The sequence below is a fragment of the Oryzias latipes genome, chromosome 18, assembly GCF_053564925.1.
Source record: "Oryzias latipes strain Hd-rR chromosome 18, Olatipes_Hd-rR_3.1".
NCBI lineage: Eukaryota > Metazoa > Chordata > Actinopteri > Beloniformes > Adrianichthyidae > Oryzias > Oryzias latipes.
Window position 1 is genome coordinate 20545794 of NC_136254.1, and position 16394 is coordinate 20562187.

The 16394-nt window shown below is 40.5% G+C and overlaps 1 protein-coding gene across 2 annotated transcripts in view; it reads right to left on the reverse strand.

Annotated features, from left to right (window-relative positions):
- The window catches only part of si:ch73-335l21.1 (insulin receptor substrate 1-B), a 59580-nt gene that overhangs the window by 17418 nt on the left and 25768 nt on the right, over positions 1 to 16394 (reverse strand). The gene's annotated exons all lie outside the window — the stretch shown is intronic.

Consider the following 16394-nt stretch of genomic DNA (forward strand, 5'->3'; position numbering starts at 1 on the left):
ACATTTTATCAGCTCCTAATCTTCAGTTACCGACACTAGATGATTAAAATGATAAACATTAGTTCGAAAGAAGGTAAATCTGACCTTAATCCATTACTAATGTTGCTAGTAGACACATGCAACAAACAGAAAATAGGTTTGCCGACTCTACAGGCAATAAGAAAAAGCTTTATCAGGTCACACAGGATATCAAAACATGCTTTAAGTTTTTGTTTCTAAAAGAAAATGCTGCATAGATATGATCAAAACAGGCATTTACAGGGTATTTAAAGCTGGAACTAGAAGCGTCTGAGACTTAAAGACCCACTGTAATCACCTTTCGATTTATTTTAAAGCGTTTCCAGTGGCTTTTTAACTAATAGCATAATATCATAGGTGCAACAGAAAATGAGCAATATTATAGCCATGGTGCTGTGTCAGGCGTCGGGGTCGTCCCCGCACACCTGCGTGATGATCCGGTCTCGCACACCTGTTCAACATCCAATCAGGGACCCTATTTAGTCCATCTGGCCCTCCAGCCATTGTCGGTTCGTCTGCCCTAATGAAGGACTCGCCGATCCAAGCCAAAGCCAAACTAAAGCCTACGCCAAAGCCCTCGCCAAGGCCAAAGCCGAAGTCTACGCTAAAACCTACGCCGAAACCCAAGCCAAATCCAAAGCCAAGCCAAGTCAAGCCAAAGCTAACGCCCACAGTCCACACCAAGCCAAGCCGACGCCCAAGCCAACACCAAAGCCAACGTCCACTCCAAAGCCACCAGAACCGAAGCCACAAGAACCCAAGCCTCCAGATCAAAATTTCGCAAGAAACTCTGAATCCTCCTCCAAAGAACAAAAACCCAAAAGAACCAAGACCAACACCAAAAATCCAACGCCCAACATCATCTGTTTCATCCTACAATAAAACTCACTAAATCAAACCAAGTCCTCGTCTGCCTTTTTGGGTCCAGCAACTCCAAACCTAACATGCTGTACAGTTTTGATCCCGATACCTGCTCAGACGAGGAAAATAAAGACATACTCGTATTTTCTACGTCGCAAATACGCTTTTTTTCCCCAAACTGCATTTTTCCTCTGCCCCGATTCCCATTGATTTGAATAAAGAAATGCAATTTTAAGGTTGATTTTTTTTCAATACATGTCCATCATGAGAAAAAGCCACAAAAACCCGTAAAAAAAAACCAAAACATTTTCATCGGAGTTGGTTTATAAAGGCTGCTGGGTTTTGCCAATGAATAAACACTGACTTGGTGAAAGCATTATTTTAATGTACCTGTTATGCTTCATAGAAGTTTTCCTGCAACCATAACTTATTATTTTTGTCACGTGTCTCCATCTAACCACCTTTTCCCATCAGACACTGAGCCAGCGTTAAAGCCATGGCGTCACCTGCTACGTGTGTTGTTTTGTACTAAATGTGATGATCCATATTCAGATCCTGCAAACGGAGTCCCAAAGCAGCTCCAGCTCCGTCCACTTCTTCTCATTAAAGACAGCCTCACCAACAAGAAGAACTCGTCCCTCTTCCACCCCCAGAACAACAACCGCTCATGAATACGAACCGTTTTATTAGGAACAGAAACAGCAAACGTGCACACATGAACACACGTGCCTCCTTTGCTGAACCCCCTGCTTTCCTTCCTTTGCCCCCCCCTAAACCGTCTATTTCTTCAGTGTCCATCTCCACTTGTTTGTTCCCGAACCTGGAGGGACTAATGAGTAAACAAGAAAGTTAAGCGCATTTCATTTCCTCCCCACTGCCAATTTGAGGCTTTTAAAGCCCTGCTTGAGTGCCTGCTTGCATGCACTGCAGAAGAACATTGTGTTGACGGCTGTTGAGAGGTGTTTGCGTGCTGAGGGGGGATGCTTGTAGATTCTACAAATGGTTTAGCGCTTTAAGCAATGGAAAAAAAAAAAGGCTCAAACCCTAAAGTTGTGAAGAGGATACGATAAGAAGCTGTTAAATGCGTGCTAGTCGGCAGGTCTGTTGGGTTTTGGGTTTCTCCACATACCGACGTTTAGGTTTTCAGTGACATCTGTGCCCTACAAGGTTCAAGAATGCTGTTTTAAGCCTTTCTAGGTGGTAAACCCTGCTTTAAAAAGGATTCAGTGGCTCACTCAGCAGCTGTAAAACCATAACCATCTAACACAGGACGTCTTCGTCCTATAAGTGCTGACAGGGAGCTCACAAGGAACGTCTGCAGGTTCCGGGACATTAGCACAGGATGCTGTGGGCCCAGGAACGCTACAGGGTGGGGTTCTCCATAGAATGGGGTCACTTCCCATAGATGCCATCATATTCCATCAGCTTTGGAGAGTCTGGAGGGAGAGTGAACGCCCAAGACTCTTTGTTGTTATTTAGGCCCATGCTAAGTACTTTTGCAGAGTCCACTGTTTTCCTACTGTTGAATTCTTTTGAAGAAAGGCACTGAATCCACAATAAAACAAAGGTTTCCAAACAATATAAGCATTGATAAACACTTAACTCTTGCCAGATTTGAGGATGATCACTATTTTAAGTATTTGATAATTCAGAAATTGATCAAGTTTAGCAATACCACCAACCATGGTGCCGCTGTGGCTCTTTGAATGCAAGACGAAATTGTGTTTATGAGAAACGTCTTGCAACTTCTGCATTATATTACAAAAATTGTTCATTGGTTTGTCACTAATGCCTTAGACAAAACTGCCCTTACGGGTCGATACGGCCGTCTGTGGGTGAAAAATGGACAAGTCCGTACGGGGCATGCAGGAGGCCCGCATGAAATATCAAGGTTGGAGACGGCTTGGTAAAGCCTGTAGGGGGAAAATGTTGATGCGCGTTTTTCTACGGACATGCTGTGGGCGACAGGTGTTGGCCAACACTTAAACACTACATAAGGTTAGGTAAGGTAGACGCTGACTGTTAGAAATATGGAAATGTGTCCCAAGTGCACTTTTATATCAGGTGTACGAGTTAACGGGTGCATGTGACTAAGGCTCTAGCCGAGACGAGACAAGACTGCATATGAATCAGAACCTGAACACGTTTGTGTGAGATATTCAGTAAAAGAAAGCACAGTTTATCTTATCTTGACAAATGATTTCCCTTAATGGCTTTACAAAAACAGATTAACCAAACCTTGAGGCCAATAAAATGTAGTTTATTCAAAATAAATAATCACAAAGCAGAATTTAGAAGTATCTTAACATTTTGTAAGGTATGTGCCTTAAATTGTGCACAATTTTTTCAAAACATGTAAATATTTTTTTTTGTATCTATTCAATGCTTTTCTGATCAATACATTAGATTTTTTTCCTAAATACAAGCACGATAGTGAATTCTTGATGGAATGACCTGCAGGTAGGAATGTGTTTATGGTGGACATTTTATCCAGTCCTGTAAGTCATTTAAACTTCTCCAGCTTGCAGTGGATGAATGTGCTCAGCGTTTGGCTGTCAGGAGCATAGATGGAATCTGAAAAGTTCACGGCAGAGTCGCTGCATACTAACAACTCGGAGCTTGCAGGAATACAATAAGTTGTCTGAACACACCCAGCCGTGGCATCAGCTTAACATTCCCTGAAACTACAACCCTCAACAAAGCCTGTTTGTCATCTCAAAAACATCATTTTGACACAAATTAGCAATCTGCTCTTATTAGTACCAACTTTAGCTGAGTCAAAAATCCATTTAACAATCAGGACTGATTGAAAAGTGAAGAAATTCAAATGAGGCTTTGTTCAAAGCGGTGAGTAGAACCCCCACAGGCTTCTTCTCCCTACAATTTGATTTAGAATAAATAGGAAATAAATAGGTGACACAGTGCGGCCAAAAGCCGCCTGCGAACATGATGTGGTGCTGACGTAGAGGTGAGGCCGTGCTCTAAAGGTTAATGATGGTTCTTAAGCCAGTAATGGCAGCAATAAGCAAACATCTTTGCTTCTTCAGCCTGATGAGTTATATAAGGCTGCTGGAAGTACCTCTTGTTCCCCATCTCTGTTCCCTCAGCAAAACCTCAGGCAGACGAACAAATATAGATTTTTATTCATTTAGGCTAACGTATAGTGTTAGTTTTATTTGAGTCTCCTGACCTTTTTCCTCTCCTGATCACACAGAGAGCTGCAAAGCACTTTACCCTCCGATTATGCAATGGAAATGCAGACGTTTGCATTTCGCCTATAGTTTCCCTGCACAGGGTTGCAGTTGAGCAATCCGGATGAAGAGGAAAAGACGGCCCCAGCGCTCGTGTGATGTTCGAGTTTCCTTTCCCCGTAGAAAGTCTAAACCTTTGAGGCTGCATGCAGCTGCAGCACTCGCATTTTCATTTCCTAACCTCAATTTTTTGTGAAACGGTTAGGAGTTGTCATAAAAAATAAATATATAAAAAAGCGTCGAGTCTTTTTCCGAAATGACTCAATAAAAGAAGCTCCAGTGAGTTTATCAGCACCAAAGTCCACTTGGAGCTCATGTGATGCTTTTTCGTGTGTATTTTCTCTGTGTTACGGTGTCATCCTGCAGCTCACCTTTCTAGTGCAGGAAGAGGGTAGGGCCTCTGGAACTTAAAAAGAAGCGCACACATGGTTGTTCTAAGCATCGAAATGCTTTTTATACAAGAAACAGTACGTTATAAGTGGAAACGAATGCAAACATATACGTCGTATTGCAGCATCTATGGAGATTTGAAGCTTGATTTGGTCAAGACGACCATCTGATGGTTAAAGCAAGACGTAGAATAGAGAAGAAAGGTGATTTTGAATGTTACAGGTGGCAGGTGGAGACCTATGACAGCTGAATTTAAGGTTTATCAAAAACTACAAAGCTTTTATTACGCCAAAAAAAAAGGCATTTCCGAGTGTTTATTCAAGTCACTGTGAAACAGGATCAGACGAAAAAAAACGCTATATGATGTTAGGTTGGGGGTGTGAGGGGTGTGTAAACAGAGAGCTTTCAGCAATGAGGAGGGGGGCTGCTCCACGTCAACGGTCCCGCCCACAACTCACAGGTGCATTACTAATGAACTCCTGCCGCTCCGCAGATTCTATGTCCTTGAAAATGACGCAGGTTTTTTAAGATTTTGTCTAGAAACAGCATAATCATTAAAAGACTACCTATTGAAATAGATCAATAGATGATCGGAGTGGGTTTTTCAAAAGAATTTTAATTAAGTCCATCCATCCAGATCCAGTCTACAACTTTTTCTAGATGTGCGTTTGTTTAATTCCATCTTGGAGTCCAACTATTTTCAGTTATTTCCTATTCGGGCTGCACGGCGGCACAGTGGTTAGTGTCCTGCCTCACAGCGCTCTCGCCTCGTTCAAATCTCAGCTGGGAGTTTGGAGGCTTTTCTTGAACATTTCGATTACTTCCCACAGTTCAAAGAATTCTAAATTATGGGGTGTCGTCTGTTAAGCTGCAGAGTCGAATATTTTTGGTTTATTTAGCCAGTTCTAGGAGAAAATAAAACGCAAATGCAAATTTTCACCTTTTAATTAGTTAAATGTATTTATAAATGTTAAATTCACTACCTAAATATGTAGTTAGATAACTAAACATTTAGTTAATTATTTTTTGATAATTATAGATTTAAATTACAAACTAAAGTTTAGTTTGCAAATTAAGTATTTAGATCTGACCTAAATATTTAGTTTACAAACTGAACATTTAAGCTTCACAACTGAATATTTATTTGTTAAATAAATATTGAGCCCAAATAAATTAAACTAAATATTTAGTCTGTAAACTAAATATTTAGATCTAAATATTTAATTTGCAAACTAAATGTTTAGTTTTATAACATCAAATATTTAGTTTTATGAAATCAAATATTTAGTTTACAAACTAGGGCTGCACGATATGAGGAAAACTTGCGATATGCGATATTAGTGATCAATATTGCGATAACGATAAATTTGCGGTAAATAAACAAATAGAAAAATAAACAAAAACATCATTCCCATTTCATTGCAACAGTTTAAAAATTATACTCCAAATGACCCTCATCGACATGGGGGACAAACGTCAGGGTGGCTAACCCTGGTCCTCAAGAGCCTCAACCCTGTCTGTTTTCCAATTCTCCCTAGACTGCTCGATAATGATAACCAAAATCAGGTGTGTTCAGTCAATCAGGATGTGAAATCACTCGAGTCAGCCAATCAACAGCAAGCTGGTTAAGGAGAGCTGGAAAACAGGCAGGGTTGAGGCTCTTCAGGACCAGGGTTAACATAATAGGCCTCCATCTGATTGGTCAACAATGGGAAGGCGTCCATCTGATTGGTCAAAGCATAAAGGGATTTATTTGATTCGTTAAATGCTTCAAGCTGCTAGAAGATTGTTTTAACACATTTTGGGTTTGCGATTTATTGCGATATTCGCCGTCTTTTGCGATATGCATATTGCAGAGCTGGATATTGCGATAACGATAAATTTGCGGTATATTGTGCAGGCCTATTACAAACTAAAATTTAGTTTGTAAATTAAATATATAATTATAAAAAAGTATTTAACTTGAAATTAAATATTTAGCTTTCTAACTAAATTTTTAGCTAACGTGCAAATGAACCTGCCGATAAGTGGAAACAGACTACTAAAATAAAAGCTGGATTTTGCTCCGCCTCTGAACTAATTCTTGCCAGACTTGTCGTCCTTTTTATTAGAAATATTATAAGACAAGTTGTAGCTCGATGCGGATGATTATCCGCCAAAGATAAATGCATCCTAAGGACACAAAGAAAGGTCTAAAACACAAAGCATCTTCCTGTGGCTCTGGAAAAGTAGGTGGCGTGTCAACACAATGTCAAGGTACTAAAGAAACAGTTTGTGCAGCTCATGAATCCCTTCCAAAACAATATGGACATAAAAGCGTTTTACATTTAGAAAGATAAATCATTAGAAAAAGCATTGGGAACTGACAAACTTTCTTAGGAAAGGATTTAGAGACGGTGTCACCAGCAGGTAAACCTTTATCAAAAGTCAAGATGATGACATGCAACATGCAAGATGAAATACATCAGAATGGTTTCAAAGTAGAGTCCCAATGATCAATTGTCTAATGTTGACTTTTTTTCTTCCTGTTAGCAAGGATGTATTTGAATAGGCTCTCTACGTTTTGCCCTTTGTAAACTGTCTGTTTAAATAAAGTTGTACATTGCATGAAGTGACACAGACAATGAGGTGATTGACATGCGGACACACCTTTTAAAAAAACCAAACACGCGGTTATAAGTTGAGATGGTGGTAGGGCCTCTGAAAGTTAACAATAGGTGCACGTTAAAAAAAAGGACTTTAAGGAGAGTGTTCTTGTTCAAATAGGCGGCTAACAGCAAATTCAGCAACTGTTTCAGGTGTAAATGGAAACAAGTTAAGGAGCGCTGATAGCCTGTAGCGGTAGATTTTAAGTGTTGATAGTGGATACAATGTTGACAGAGCATTGTTGCCGTCAGTTGGTGGTCCATCCGTTTTCTGAACCAGTTTTATACCCGTTTGGGGTCACGGGGTTGCTAGAGGCTAGTTCACCAGTCCATCACAGAATGGCGAGCAGTATGGGAGCTATCAGCCGTACAGTTTTGAGCCAGATGTCAGCTCAGACAAAGAAAACAAAGAGGTTCATGGATCTATTTGTCAACAAGTGGATTTATCCAAACGCAGCGAAGTAAGGAGCTCGCAGCCCGCCGAAAGGATTTTCTATGACACGATTATGATCATTTTCCAACTGCATTTTTTTGTTTGCTTCTGATTTGAATGAAGAAATACTCAGAAATGCAATTAAAGGCTTTATTTTCTTTTATTTTCTCCATTATGAGAAACCACAAGAACATGTTATAAACACCAAAAACACCTTTCTCATTGGAGTAGGTCTTTACAGACTTTAACCTATGAAGCATGTTTTGGGACAGTGGGAGAAAACGCTCACATACATGAGGAGAACATGCAAACTCCACACAGAAAGGTCCAAGCTGGGATTTGAACCACCACATTTTTGTTTGGCTCTTGGTAATCAGCCTCCAAACGTTCGGCTGGAGGGTTTTATTGAAGTCTTAAGTGATGGTATTAAATAGATGAGCAGGAGTTTCCTCATCCATGTGAAAAGGGCTTAATTGGACTTCATTCAAACGGGGTTGGTTTTCCATGCAAAGCTCAAGCGTGTGTGGGGAGGAAATGAGGGATTTCGAGGCAGATCTCCGGAGAGATGCTCTTTTTTCTTCATGCTGTTTTCGTCGGCTCTTCAGTTAGCCCTATGATCACCTCTGACCTTCACTCATCACCCGAGCGTCACCCCCCCCTCTGATCTGCCCAGCCCCCAAGTGGCGAACGGGATACACGCAACCTCCCACAGGAACAGCGTTACGGCCAGACGAGTCTCTGCACCAGAACCCGGACTCCATGTGAGAGGTGGCTCGTTAGTCGACAGTAATCAGCTTAGTGCTCTCCGGTGGCCACAGGCACTAAGCTCTTTACAGACAAACTCGGTTAAAGAAGTGGCGGCTGAGCGATGCCACACAGATCACGGTGGAGACGCGGCGAGAAGCTGCCGTCAAGACCAGCACCTGAGGCGAACTACAGACGAGTGAGCGGGTTTGGAAAAAAAAAAAGAGATGGCAGATGGGGGGGAAAGAAAAGGGGGAAAGCCACACAAAGACTTGAAGCAAAGCTTTCCTGGGAGAGTGTACGAGAAAAGGGGGGAGACAAATAAGAATGAGAATGTGTAAGAGGAGAAAAGTTTGCCCTCCTCCTCCTCCTCCTTGTATGCACTCAGTAACCCCAGTTTGTTGGTGGGTGGCTACGTCGTTCTTTTAGGCAGCGCTAGACCACTCTGAGCCCAGCATACATCCCATACCACGACGCACAATAACCGCTCTGTAGCCAGGATCACCCTCGGACATGGCGCTGGCCCGCTGCCCAGCAAACGCATACAACCCCCCCCCCAAAAAAACCCTCACACACATGGCACAAGGCCCAACACTGCAGGGGGAGTTTTGTGGAAAGCAGTTCTTCTTGTTCAAAACATATCAATCCCATAAAAGTTGATGTTTTTTTCCTTAAACTGCTTTGTTTTGTCAAAAAAAAACTAAGATGTTTCAAGACCAATGGTGTTTTTGACATCTTTTAAGGCATTTTTCATGTAATGGAGGACATATTTAGAGAGAAAATTAATCTTAAAATTGTATTTCTTTATTCAAATTGTGAATCAGGAGCAGACGCAAAAATGCCGATGAAATAAAGCTTGTAAGTGTGACGTCCAAGTTACCACAGCACGCTACGAGCTCCCTGCAGTCTTCCTTTTCCTCCTCTGAGCTGGTATCTGACTCTAAACTGCACGGCTGGATAGCTCCAACATTGTTCGCCATTTTTGTTGGGCAGTTAATGTGAGGTTGGGGGTGTGAGGGGCTGTAAGCTAGCGGAAGATCACATAAACAGATGGGTGGCGGGAAGGGGGCGGGGTTACTCCGCGCCACAGCTCAGAGGCTAATTCCGAATGAACTCCTGGGTCTCTGCAGAAAACAACACAGGTTTTTTTAAATTGTGACTGATTATTTTCAAATGTAGAAAGTCTTTATTACACCTGAGAAGATTACGTGTTAAAAATCCACACAACTGTCATGTTTCGGACCTAAGCTAGTCAAACATTAGCCAACGATCAAATCCAAATCCCAAACGTGGAAAAGAAATGAATGAAAAGTGTTGACTGTAAATGAACTCCTCAATCTCTGCTGGATGACGTCAATACGCAGCCACTCAACATGTGCCGCTTTCACTCATTTCTTCAAAGGCGCCGCTCGCACGGCGGAAGGAGCGAAAGTCTGGTGGGGAATAAAAGAAGCGAGCAAACAAAAAGACCTCTGGGGAAAAAGTCAAGACAGGAAGAGACGGGGGAAAAGAAATTAAAAAAAAGTGGGAGGGGTGACAGAGGTGCTTCACTCAGAGCAGAATGTGCAAAAAGAGGATGGAAAAAGAGAATGTAGATTGAGTGGTGTAGTATGCTGCCACTTGGTGAAGGTTTCTCTGGCTGAGAGCTCAGCTATTTTTTTTTTCTAGAATAAATCCCTCTTTCTAAAAGGCGATTGGACTGTCTGGGCTTTTACTATAGGCAGTCAAGAGTCCTGTGAGCCCTTTGATTTATGTGGACAAAATGGTTTTTTTGGAAGAACTGAACAGCTTTGAAGTGTGTGCACAGGTGTGGTGACCTAAAACTGCTGTCAAGTCTAGTGACAAGTTCAGGAATGAAAGCTACACACACACACACACACACACAAACACAGACACACACAGTCTGTCCAATGGCGCCTCTTTGACTGACCAAGCTGCCAGTACAACTCACTCCCCTGCCTCTGTTTTGAATGCGAGCGGGCCAAATGCATGTGAATAGACAGCTAAGTCAAAACTAAACTAGGGTGCTGAACCATTACTTAAGGGTTTTTTTTAAACAAATATTCACCATTTACCTCACTGGACAATTAATGAGTGACACAAAAACAAAAGGACTGTGGCAGAAATCCCAACAAGTCAAGTGTTCTAACTTTTAGTCTGGTTATCTGTCCATGAACGACACATGAAGTCTATTTATATGGTGGCCCAGAAGGGTCACCACAAACAACAAAATTAACTTACAACACGAAAAAAACTGACTCACAACACAAAACAATTAGCTCACAACATGAAAAAATGAAATCGCAACACAATAAAATCAACTCACAACAACTCAAAGCAACTCACAGCACAACACTTTACCTCAAAACGGAAGTATACCTGCAACGGAAGTTGCACTGCTTTTATTCTGAAATTTCCACTGGATTAAGCGGCTAACAGAATTTTACGTCACAGTTAAAATCAGTAGTTAATAAACATTATTTTCCATTATTGTTGTACTTCTAAAGATTTTAACAACCCTCACTGCTGCTTGCTTCTCGTGTAGAAATGTGTTGCCGCCAAAGCTCATTAACTGTGACTATTAACTGTTTCGTGTTGTGAGTTAACTGTTTGGTGTGAGTTAACTGTTTTGCGTTGTGAGTTAACTGTTTCGTGTTGTGAGTTAATTGTTTCGTGTTGTGAGTTAATTTTTTCATGTTGTGAGTTAACTGTTTGGTGTGAGTTAACTGTTTTGCGTTGTGAGTTAACTGTTTGGTGTTGTGAGTTAACTGTTTGGTGTTGTGAGTTAACTGTTTCATGTTGTGAGTTAATTGTTTGGTGTTGTGAGTTAACTGTTTGGTGTTGTGAGTTAATAGTTACGTGTTGTGAGTTAACTGTTTTGTGTTGTGAGTTAATAGTTACGTGTTGTGAGTTAACTGTTTTGTGTTGTGAGTTAATAGTTACGTGTTGTGAGTTAACTGTTTTGTGTTGTGAGTTAATAGTTACGTGTTGTGAGTTAACTGTTTCGTGTTGTGAGTTAACCGTTTCGTGTTGTGAGTTAATAGTTACGTGTTGTGAGTTAATTGTTTCGTGCAGTAAGTTAATTTTTTTAGTGTTATGTTGAATTGTAGTGTGTTATTTTGCAAATATAAAGTGTTGTGTTGTGACCAGACAAAGCAGAGCAGGGCGCTTGTGGTTTGCCGTAGTGGTTTCTACGTCACTGCTACAAGCTTTTTCCACGGCGTCTGCTCCTACATAACAACGATTTGGATAAAGGGAAACTCAGGAATACAATTTTAGTCTCAGTTTTTTTTATATAGGTCCTCCATCATGAGAAAAATGCCACAAGAATACGTTAAAAACACCAAAAAACAAAATTTACACCAGAGTGCGTCTTTAAGCAAAACAAAACAGGTATGTTATGAGATAGAACTCCACTACTCAGAATCCCTAGACAGGCTAAAAAGCAAGGTGATTGGTAAGAGGTGTTGATGGAAAGTTTTTTCAAGCAAATATGTTGGTATTCACGTACGTCTCTTTTACCTGCTGCTGGTTTTAAAGATGTGACTACAGATAAGATAAGGATAGAAGTGTAGTCATGAGGAAGAGATGAAACCAGGAGGAAAACTACTAGAGAAATATTTAGAAACTATTTCAACTCATAATTTTTTATAAAATTAGTGACCAAGTCTTCACCCAATCAAACTCTACAAATAAAAAAAGTTCTACTAAGCTCTTATTTTTCCATTCATTATTCAATCACACTCAGCCCATCAAACCATTCTGGTTTGACGACGAGAAGTCTTTAAAAACAGAGGGAAGTTTAAGAAACAACAGCATTGGTTTGATCCCGCGGATTTAAAATACAAAGAAATAGCAGTGTGTTATCACTGTTTGGTCTGTGATGCGCACATAATGCTCGTCAGACACCGGAGATGGGAACTTGGACTTGAGTTGCTAGAGATTTGACCTTAAAAACTTGAGTTTTGGGACTTGTGAACAATAATTGTTCATGTTTTTTTTTTTTATGAAAAACCTTCAAAAACTTAAACTTATGAGAAGGAACTTGTGGCCATCTCGGCTTCTCACATCCTTTCCTCTCCAGAACCGTTTAGTTTTCTTCTCAAACAAGATTTTGTGGTTTGTTCTTCTTGTTTGTTTCCAATTGAGAGCTGACATGCAAGTATACGATTCTAGCAATTTAAAGCACATGCTAGCCTTTTTTGTTTTTCTGGCACGACAGACACCATGTTGGAGAGAGAAAGACAACCCCCTTTGGTAATTCACTAAGACCAAACACATCTGCCCCACATCAGTGTGTGCTTACATGCAGAGTCCCAAACCTAACCCAGTGATGACAACGGTATTACTGAAAAGTCCTGACTTGAACTTAGAGACAGGATTTAAAGGTTCATCGGTCCCAAACAAAAACTAAGACTCTCATTTTAAGGAAAATTTGAAATCTTGCTTGATAATAGCTCTAATTTACATTTTTCCATTCAAAGTCATGCTCCTGCCATGCCTCAGCTCTTGTTTCCCTGAAACTCTACTTAGTCAGCGGAATCAACCTCATCATCTTCACCCATGTCCCTCTGCATATAAAAAAGACTGCATATAAAAACTTCCCACAGATCCATCTGTGCCAGGTTTGCTACTTGTTCCAGTGCCAAGTTGCATCGTAAACTCTAGTTTGTCTCCTGAGTGTGAATCGTTCCGCCGGTATCCTGACCCTTCCCTGTTCTACGACAAATTGCCTTTCTTTCATAACGACAACAAGCCATGTCATCGTCCTGTTGGCATGTCGACCCCTGACAATCGTCTGTTCCCGACTTCAAGATGCACATCATGAATCCTCTACTTTCTGTCAAATGCTACTTAATATTATTTATACTTATGGATACACTAAATTATCGCCTTTTGGACTGATAATACATAAATAACTCTAAATAAGTTCCACATTATGGTAACTGTGTAAAACAGTTAAATACACATTATGGATGGGCTTATATAAGTTCACTTTTTCTCAAGGAACCAAACTATCAGTTATTATATTTAATGGATTCAATGCATCATGTACTATATGTATAGGTGCAAATATGTCCATTTATAATTCCTTTGTCTTCTTTTATTTTTCCATCAGTTTACAACTAAATACCTCAATTATGTTTGATATAGGCATATTTTTTTTTCCTTGATTGCAAGAAATGAACCAAACCACAAATATCCAGGTGCCCCTATCTGCTAATTCATATCCGGAGTACAAGTCCCTCCTCACCTTGGAAGTCATACGGGCTGAGCAGCGTCTCACATGCAAACAATTAACACAAGTCCTCCAACAGAACAGAATTGTATCAAACGTCCCATGAATCAAATCCTGTAGAACAGGGGTGTCAAACAAACGGCCCGCGGGCCGGGGTTTAATCTGGCCCAGTCATGAAGAGCAAAAATTGGTAACACTTTATAATAAGATTCCTTAACAAGCTTTGTTAACGCATTAATAAGCATTATAATAGAACGTGCCAAAAGCGAAACTTAACAGCTCTGTGTCTGAGTATGATGTAGTTTGGTTCCGCGCTAGCCCCACCACTGTTGCATAGCAAGAAGAATGATCAGTAGTGACACCCTAATGACCAAAATGTTGTGAAAATAAAAAAAGGTTGAAGTGGAGTGTAGAGCTTTCCAGGAAAAATGGAAGGAGTTTTATTTGTTCACGGAGCTGAATGCAAAACCTGCATGCTTGGTATGTCATTAACAGGTCCTCAAAGAATACAACATTCAGCACCACTATGAGACTGACCATAAAGAAAAGTTTAACCATTTGCAGTTAAGGAAAGACAAGATTTACCAACTATTAGCTGGACTGAAAAACAACCGTCTGCATTTTTTGCAGCCGTGACGTCAGTGATGGAGCAGTGATAGACACCTTATTGCAAACAAGTTGGAGCAAACATCCAAACCGTTTTCAGATGCTGAACTTATGAAAAAATGCTGAAGGCTGCAGAAGTCTTGTGCCCCAAAAAGCAGTCGACCTTTTCCAACATGAGTCTGTCAAAGATTACGATTGCAGATACAACATCTCTGAGGAGACTTGGGCGCCAAATGAAGGAATCCAGTCATTTATTGCATTTTTGGTCACTATTGATGAAAGCACAGATACAGATATTGCACAACTGTGTATATTTATTAGAGGTGTTAAAGAAACGTCACAGCGGAGTTGCTTGAGTTGATGGACACAACAAAAGCTTATGACATAGTCAGCTCTCTAGTTACTTTGTTGGACAATGTTGGAGGGAACTGGTCACGTGATGTCAGCTCCTCTGATGTTAAAGGTCAGGAAGAAGGCAGGTGTTGCCACAAAATTTAGGCAGCAAATCAGAAAAAGATTATTGAACATTTCATTGTGTTTTCCACACTTGAATGACAATAAATGTATTTCTGCACAGGATCTGAATCCTGATATTGATGGCTCGGTGAAGTTTCAGGAGAGAAAGGAGGTTAACTCCAAATTCTTATGTTCACAAATGTTTGCAAGTTTAATTTAGTTAAATTTTTCATTGATTTGCACATTTACATTTTAGGTAGGTGTTTCATTTTTTTCTGTAGCCACTCTAGAGTTTATTATCTGGATTGCTTCAGTGTCAGTTGTAAAATATTCAGTATGTGTAAAATGAATTAACCCAATTTTTTTCAAAGTGAAATGCATTTTATTGGAGATTCATTGGCCTCTGTGAATGAATGTGTAATAATAAGTGATTAAGCAACCATGTTGGTTGAGGCATTTTTTCCAACAGAGTAAAAAAACAAAAACAAAGCTGTTTTTTGCTTTTATGTTACTGGGCCGGCCCACTTGGGATCAGATGCCTTGATGTGGCCCCCGAACCTAAATGAGTTTGACACCCCTGCTGTAGAATCAATTTTCTCTGGTGGTCGTTCTGTCCAGTCCATCTGGTTCATTACATTTACACAATAGCATTTTAGGGAGAGAAAAAAAACATCTAGTATGTTTTAAGTTGCTGTATCCAATGAGCTCCCACATCACCACTAGTGTACGAGTGACACTTGAGACACTGGCTCTAATGTGATGTTTTGTCTGTCATCAGTGTGATAACATCAAGCAGGAAGGCTCAAGGAAGTAGTAAGCAGTGCATTGATAAGCAGCCATGTGATATGTGGGGATGTAAGAGACACCCCGTCAGTGCAGACACGGATGAGTGAGTCTCTACTGTCAAATTAGGGCCAGGAAATGTGATATCCCTCTGAGCACCAAAACAAAACTACACACCACTTCAAAACACTAAATTAGCAGCTCTGTCTTTCTTATCATTCATGAGACAAATGATGGAATGAGGCCTCAAAGGCTTTAAGTTATATACTTTTATAACCTACAAAATGACCAATGACAGCAGGATGTTTTGTATGTGTACTCTTAAAACTGGCTGTTAGGTTAACTTGTTTTGGAGGAAGTGAGGTCACGAGACATTCCCATCATAAATCTAAAGAAATGTATTAATTTTTTTATAAACTTCCTTCTTAAAAGCCCTTGCTTCTAAAAAAATCCTTGAAAGGAATCTATTCTCCATGCTTGCCTGGGTTTCAAGCTTCGAGTGTCACCATAGCTGAATGAAAAGGCTTTTGATGTGCCTCAAAATTGAGGCAAATACTAATCCACAGCAAATATTGCCCTGCACCATCTTCAAACCGAGAAAAGTTTCCACCCGAGGGGAGAAGACGGAAACATCTACCGTGGAGCTGGACCCATGAAACGGTTTATTTAGGAGACAGCCAAGCCCAGGTTCAACAAGTGCGTGAAGACCGCCCATGGCAACCTACAGCAAAACACAAAGTCTGACACACAGACACGGCGCTGAACTTAATCCTACAGCCTCCACCTGAGCCCCACACTCAGCTGAAGATGAACAACTCACACATGTTCACCACTAAAGCCATTCATTGAACACGGACATGCAGTATTCCAACCTGTAACTTGAATCCCTGCAAACGTTTTAGGTCAATTTTTGCAGAGTCCTCACTACTATAGCCACATGATCCAAAGGGTGTATTCTTTTAGGAAAT